Raw genomic sequence first — 6659 nt, 5'->3', positions numbered from 1 at the left:
GGGAAATGTGTAGAGTGTTCTGGGCTTCAGACATGATTTTATTTCAGAATTCCTTGAGAGAGAAAAACGCCTGATTAGGCTTTGTGTATGTAGTGTGTGCCTTCCTGGGTTTTCAGCTATGTTGTTATTATGCTGTTTGTTACTTATGTATGTTATGTTGCAGCTATTTAAAATAGTTTTGAAATTTTTTTCTGAAACAAATTGGCCCTTTGAAACATATCTTTGTCTTTGTGTGTTGTGTGTAGACCACATTGCTTAGCAGAGTTCAGTGATGCAAAGGCATGTCAAGTTGATCAACAGATTGTATTATTCTCCAGTGCAATAACAGTACTGACATGAAGGCTAAAAGGGAATTAAAGGAGGCCTTAAAAAAAACAAAAAAACTAAATAGAAGTAACTAAATAGTTACTTTTCACAGTAATGCATTACTTTTTGGTGTAAGTAACTGAGTTAGTAACTGAGTTACTTTTGAAATAAACTAACTAGTAACTGTAACTAGTTACTGGTTTTCAGTAACCAACCTAACACTGTTCGTGAGTAGGGATGGGTACCTTTCACATTGGAATCGATATGGTACCCATTCTGAGTACCTGGGAATCGATACCGGTACTCAACAGTACCAATTTTTTTGGTACTTTTTTGTGTGTTAATAAATGTATATTATTTATTATTATTTAATACAGAGCTGTGCTGTCCAGTTGTTAACAACTTGTTTTCTTATTATTTTTTTTAAGTCTCACTTGCAAGTATTATATACAGCAGTCAATTTTGTGTGCAGTTGCAACTCCAAGACATTAGGTGGCAGTAGTGCATGGCTACAATGTGTTGCTTTGGCCACACAGTGGTCTTTGCCATTATGTTGAATGTGCCAGTCTTGTCTTTTGTTGATCCTACAAAGTGTTTGTGCTGTAAGTATTGCATTCACTACACACCAGCTGTTTGATTGCAACGTGCATCTCAGTTGTACTTTTCATTACCACATGTGGATGTGTTGAAGTCGCCGTGTAAAATTGCTAATGTTAATCAGTAGCACGTGTATTGAAAATCCAATGTGAATTTGCAATGAGCGAGGGCATTTCGAAAAGTGGAGCCTTACTGTACTTTTGAGCCCATTCTTGCTGTGTTGGCATGGGAAATTGTAACATTACATAAAGGCAGTGCTTGACTGCCTGTTTCCCTGCCAAGTGTTTGAGCCGCAACCGGACGTGGCGTCACATGCAACAAAGATAACAGTTGATTTCATGTAGCTTTCACTAGCCAGTCGTACCTATAAAAGTAAGTCGCTGTAAAAGTACTGAATTCAGTAGACAATTTGTGGGGGATCTGGAAATATTTTCATCCATCACGTGGCTAAAATATGAATATTTAAAAAAAAGCTCTTCAGCCACTACAAGCACAATGACAAACATTAAAGACTCTTTGAAAGTAAATATTACTATATTAGTAGTGCGTAATAAACTAAACATTCTACACAAACCTTTTTTTATTTTAAAAATAAAATATATATATACACGTATAAATGTAATGGTGTGCATGATACAAATCAATTACAATGTCAGGGCAAGCTAAATGTTTAGCGTTTGCTATAAGTAATTCTACACTATTGATTTTTGGTAAGGGGACACTTTCACTGTCTCAGGCACAAAACGGGCAACAGTCTAAGTATAAAAACAGCAGCAAGTGAGGACATTTTAGGTCTTACATGGAAAACATATCTGCCAATACATATTCTTGCGGTATAAAAGGTGAAAGCAGACTATAGGAGCACATTTGATGTGAAAAGAGTTGAAACACTCGCCTGTCAGTCCGCACGCAGGGCATCTGTCCCCGCCTTGGACGGTGTCACGGAGACGATGGAGGCTGGACCGCCATCGAGGACATGATCCAGGTCCGGGAGGTGGTCGATCCAGCTCAGAAGGACCGGGAACACGCCAGGTGTCCTCGCCTGTCAGAGAGAAGTGCGTGTAAGCGTGTGTTCGAGGACTTCCACGCCGACTGAGATGCCGTCGCAGGTGCCCGCAGCTAAGGGGCCGTCTGACAAAAACGGAGCTCCCTTTACGCGAAAAGAAACGCCCACATTTCGTTTAAGAAAAAAGTATTGCATTTTAGCAGGGCCGCCCCTGGCTACATTGGGGCCCAAAGCAGAATTCTATTTTCAGCCAACCCCGAAATCCCCGATTACATTTTTATTTTAGATTCTATGTGAAACAATTTTTTTTGTCTATTTTATGCAAACTTTAATTTAATTTGATTAAAGGGGCTATTTGCAACATTTACACAGATATTTAGAGGGTGCTAAAATGAATGGATTACCATGAATTGATTAACGTGGATCCCAACTTAAACAAGTTGAAAAACTTATTCAGGTGTTACCATTTAGTGGTCAATTGTACGGAATATGTACTTCACTGTGCAATCTACTAATAAAAGTTTCAATTTGTTTGGGTCCCACATCAACCTCAAGAAAGTCAATGACTTCACCATACAAGTAGGTGACATTGTTATTACCAGGAAAGATGAGGTCACCTACCTAGGTTCCATTCTGGAGGCTAACCTTTCCTGTGATAAAATGGCAACCACGGTAATCAAAAGGGTTAACCAACGAACGAGATTTCTCTACAGAATTTCCTCTCTGGTCAACAAAAGCACCATGAGGATTCTGGCGGGAACTCTCGTTCAACCCTTTTTCGATTACGCATGCACCTCCTGGTACCCCAGCACCTCCAAAACCCTCAAATCTAAACTCCAAACATCTCAGAACAAGCTAGTCAGGTTACTTCTAGACCTCCACCCCAGATCCCACCTCACTCCTACCCACTTCTCTAAAGTGGGCTGGCTCAAGGTGGAGGACAGAGTTAAACAACTTGCACTGAGCCTAGTCTATAAAATCCACTACACCTCCCTGATACCGAAGTACATGTCAAACTACTTCCTTAACGTAAATGACCGCCATAACCACAACACCAGGGGGAGCTCCACTAACCACGTTAAACCCAGATTCCGAACTAATAAAGGTCTTAACTCATTCTCTTTCTATGCCACATCAATGTGGAATGCGCTCCCAACAGGTATAAAAGAAAGGTAATCTCTATCCTCCTTCAAAACCGCAATAAAAGTTCACCTCTAGGCAGCTACAACCCTAAACTAACACCCTCCCCGGATTGCTAATAATCAAATGTAAACAATCAAATGCAGATACTTTTTCTTATGCCTTCTGATCTCTCTCTCTCTCTGTGTCCACTACTTGATGTCCATATCCTACCCCCTCCCCCTCCACACCCCTGATTGTAAATAATTCAATGTGATTATCTTGTGTGATGACTGTATTATGATAGTATATATGATAGTATATATCTGTATCATGAATCAATTTAAGTGGACCCCGACTTAAACAAGTTGAAAAACTTATTCAGGTGTTACCATTTAGTGGTCAATTGTACGGAATATGTACTTCACTGTGCAACCTACTAATAAAAGTCTCAATCAATCAATGCTAACTTTCGAACAGTATATCCCGCCCGCTTCTATGACGTAACTAAGTACATACATAACACATAGCTTTGGGTGTTGTTTATTGTTAGCTAATAATAGCAATTTGAGTAGTTTGTATTAGCTGTCATTAAATGTATATTCTATTATAACAACATTATTGCAAATTGTTGGACTGCTTTTGTATGTGTGCACACGCTTCCTGCGCGTACGTGTTGATGAGACCAGGTGAGTAACCGACGTAAACACCAATCATTTTATTCGGACCGGTAAAAATTTGTAATACACAAACTTAGTAATTGTCAAAAAATATATACTGTTTTAACATAAATGTGTTCTGTTAAACCACTAATGGTAACATAAGCTAGCCAATGGTGATCTATTGCAGTGTTTTTCAACCTTTTTCAAGCCAAGGCACATTTTTTTCATTTGAAAAATCCCGGAGGCACACCACTTGCGGAAAACATAAAAAAAATGAAACTCAGCAGCCGATATTGACAGTAAAAAGCAGTTCTCGCAATTGTAACCATAACCAAGCCTGCATCACTATAGCTCTTGTCTCAAAGTAGGTGTACTGTCACGACCTGTCACATCACGCCGTGACTTATTTGGAGTTTTTTGGTGTTTTCCTGTGTGTAGTGTTTCCTATTTTGTTGATTGTCATGTCATGTACGGATGTACTTTGTGGACGCCGTCTGCTGCTCCACACGCTGTAAGTCTTTGCTGTTGTCCAGCATTCTGTTTTTGTTTACTTTGCAGCCAGTTCAGTTTTGCATAGCCATCCCTGAGCTTCAATGCCTTTTCTTAGCGGCACTTGCCTTTTATTTTTGGTTTAAGCATTAGATACCTTTTTACCTGCACACTGCCTCCCGCATGTTGTGATCACGACAAACCATGTTCACGACATCCACAAAGCAATTAGCTACCTGCTGCCACCTACTGATATGGAAGAGTATTACTCTGCCGCGCTCTAGACAGCACAGACACTCAACAACGGCACATTTGCGGATTATTATAATTACTGGTGTGCAAAAAAATATTTTTAACCCAATTAGGTGAAATGACATCTCCCGTGGCACACCAGACAATATCTCACGGTACACTAGTGATCAGTGGTTGAAAAACACTGATCTATTGATGTATATTTTTTCCTTTGAGGAGTTTGCAAACAGCCCCTTTAATGTTTTGTACTATAACGAATTAATGGGAAATAAATAGTTCAATGAATAAATAGGTTTATAAAAATATATATATATAGTGAAAAATAAGTTAACTCATGCAATTAATCACAAAAATTATTGCATTAATCCTGCATATTTGCAGATTAATCACACAGGTTGAATTTATTTCGAGAGCACATTCTTCTTTACCTTTTGGTCATGGTTACCTGAAAGGTGTTTGTTATACGGTCGGTGATCAGGTTGATGCATCAACCAAAAATAAACCTCGACGGGACTTTAGATAAAACTAATAGCAACTTTTGAGCAAATGAATGACGTGCATTCAAATAAAACATATGAAAAATGTTACTGTAGTACATTCTGACAAAATTACAATGCGTCCTGATATTTTTTTATTGGTAATTGTTTTCATTTAAGTACATTTTTTTAAGTTAATTCAAATTATGCAGGCGAGTAATAACCAACAAAAATCACAATCAAAAGTGTAATTAATCTGATTTGGAAAAATCATCACATTTGACTGCACTAATTTTTACATTAAAAACAAAAGTTACATTTTTGTGTGTACTTTATTTTTTTTAATTTTAATTGGATGTATTTTTTGTTTAGAAACCAAATGATAAATAAATATCAAAAAGCATCTATTAACTTTACTTTTACACGTCTTTTTCCACCTATAAGAAGATAGTTCTGGGCCTGTCGCTGGCCTTGCTGGGCGGTCGGGTTCCGGGGGTCCTATCGCTGGCTGGCCTGCCTGCGTGGGGCCGGGGGGTCCCTTGTTTCCTGGGTACCACACCTGATGTTTTGGGTTGGGCCCTCTGGGTGGCTAGGACCGTACTTTGGCTATCACACATATTGGGAGACAAATATATAGTACATACATACAATTATTCATACATATATAAATACAGAAGCACACACATATGTAAGCGTGTATATACAGTACCTAGGCACATGCATACACAAATAGAGTACATACATCCACTGTAGAAACATACATAAAAACATACTGTACATATACAAGCACATATGCATACATATAATCACATTTCATCAAACATATATCAACGTTGTCCCCTTCAGGGGAAACTGGGTAAAACATGGCACACTGATAGAGCTGAACCTATATTTACTATAACAATCTACAAGGTTAATACTGTCAGCTTATCTTTCTTCCCCTCCATTTACCTGCTTTTTGTAATTCAAGTTGTCATTACATTTATATATTGTTGCATTTGAAACATTTGTATTTTTGATAATAATCGAGATAACTATTATTATTCTTTATTTTTTAAACTATTATTATTCATTATCAAGAGTGTTGTTTCTATTGAGAATTTTATTGTTGTTCCATTTGTAGTGCGATAATATTTGTCATTTCTGTGTTATTACCATCTGCTTCACTAACTGGTTATTTGCCATCAGTTTTTATATCATATTTGCTGTTGTTGTGTCTCTGTCTTCTCCTTTTTATACCTTTCGTTCTGGTCCGGCTGCGCCAAACATTAAATAAATCCATTTAAAAAAAGTCAATACAAATAAGGCAACGGGAGAAGTATCCTACACTTATCTTTTGTTAAGCAATTATGTACGGCGGATGTGGGCATCTACATGTTTAAAAAAAAAAAGTAAATGATGGATGCGAAGTTCTGTTTCTCCCTACTCCTTTTCACAAATGCTGATTTGTGCATGTGTTAACATGTGATGTACTTTATGTAACTTTTGTTCCTAAGCATGTTTGAATCAACCAAAACACTTGTTGTGATGGACACTATTTGACATTCAAAGGTAATAAAAATAAAAAAAGGGGGAAGGGACTTTCTCCTTAGTTTCACAACGTGACCCAAAATAGACTGCCGTCTTTTTGTAAACTTACAATGTGTAGACGGATGTTTGTGGCCAGTTTCCTTGCAGCGTCGTTGAACAAAGTCCACTTCTGTCAAATTCATACGCATGCATGTAGCCCTGGTATAAAACACAAATAAATAA

At 37.8% G+C, this 6659-nt stretch overlaps 1 protein-coding gene across 2 annotated transcripts in view; it reads right to left on the bottom strand.

The window, feature by feature from the left end:
- pik3cd (phosphatidylinositol-4,5-bisphosphate 3-kinase, catalytic subunit delta) overlaps positions 1–2066 on the bottom strand; it is a 70211-nt gene extending 68145 nt beyond the window's left edge. For both annotated transcript variants that reach the window (XM_062054288.1, XM_062054287.1), the window contains exon 1: positions 1799–2066. The gene's annotated coding sequence lies outside the window, so the exon portion shown is untranslated. The remainder of the gene's footprint in view (positions 1–1798) is intronic.
- Between the last annotated feature and the right edge of the window lie 4593 nt (positions 2067–6659).

Source organism: Entelurus aequoreus, linkage group LG07 (assembly GCF_033978785.1).
Source record: "Entelurus aequoreus isolate RoL-2023_Sb linkage group LG07, RoL_Eaeq_v1.1, whole genome shotgun sequence".
Classification (NCBI taxonomy): domain Eukaryota; kingdom Metazoa; phylum Chordata; class Actinopteri; order Syngnathiformes; family Syngnathidae; genus Entelurus; species Entelurus aequoreus.
Note: the sequence above shows the minus strand (reverse complement) of the source record. Positions and strands in the feature narration are given on the sequence as shown.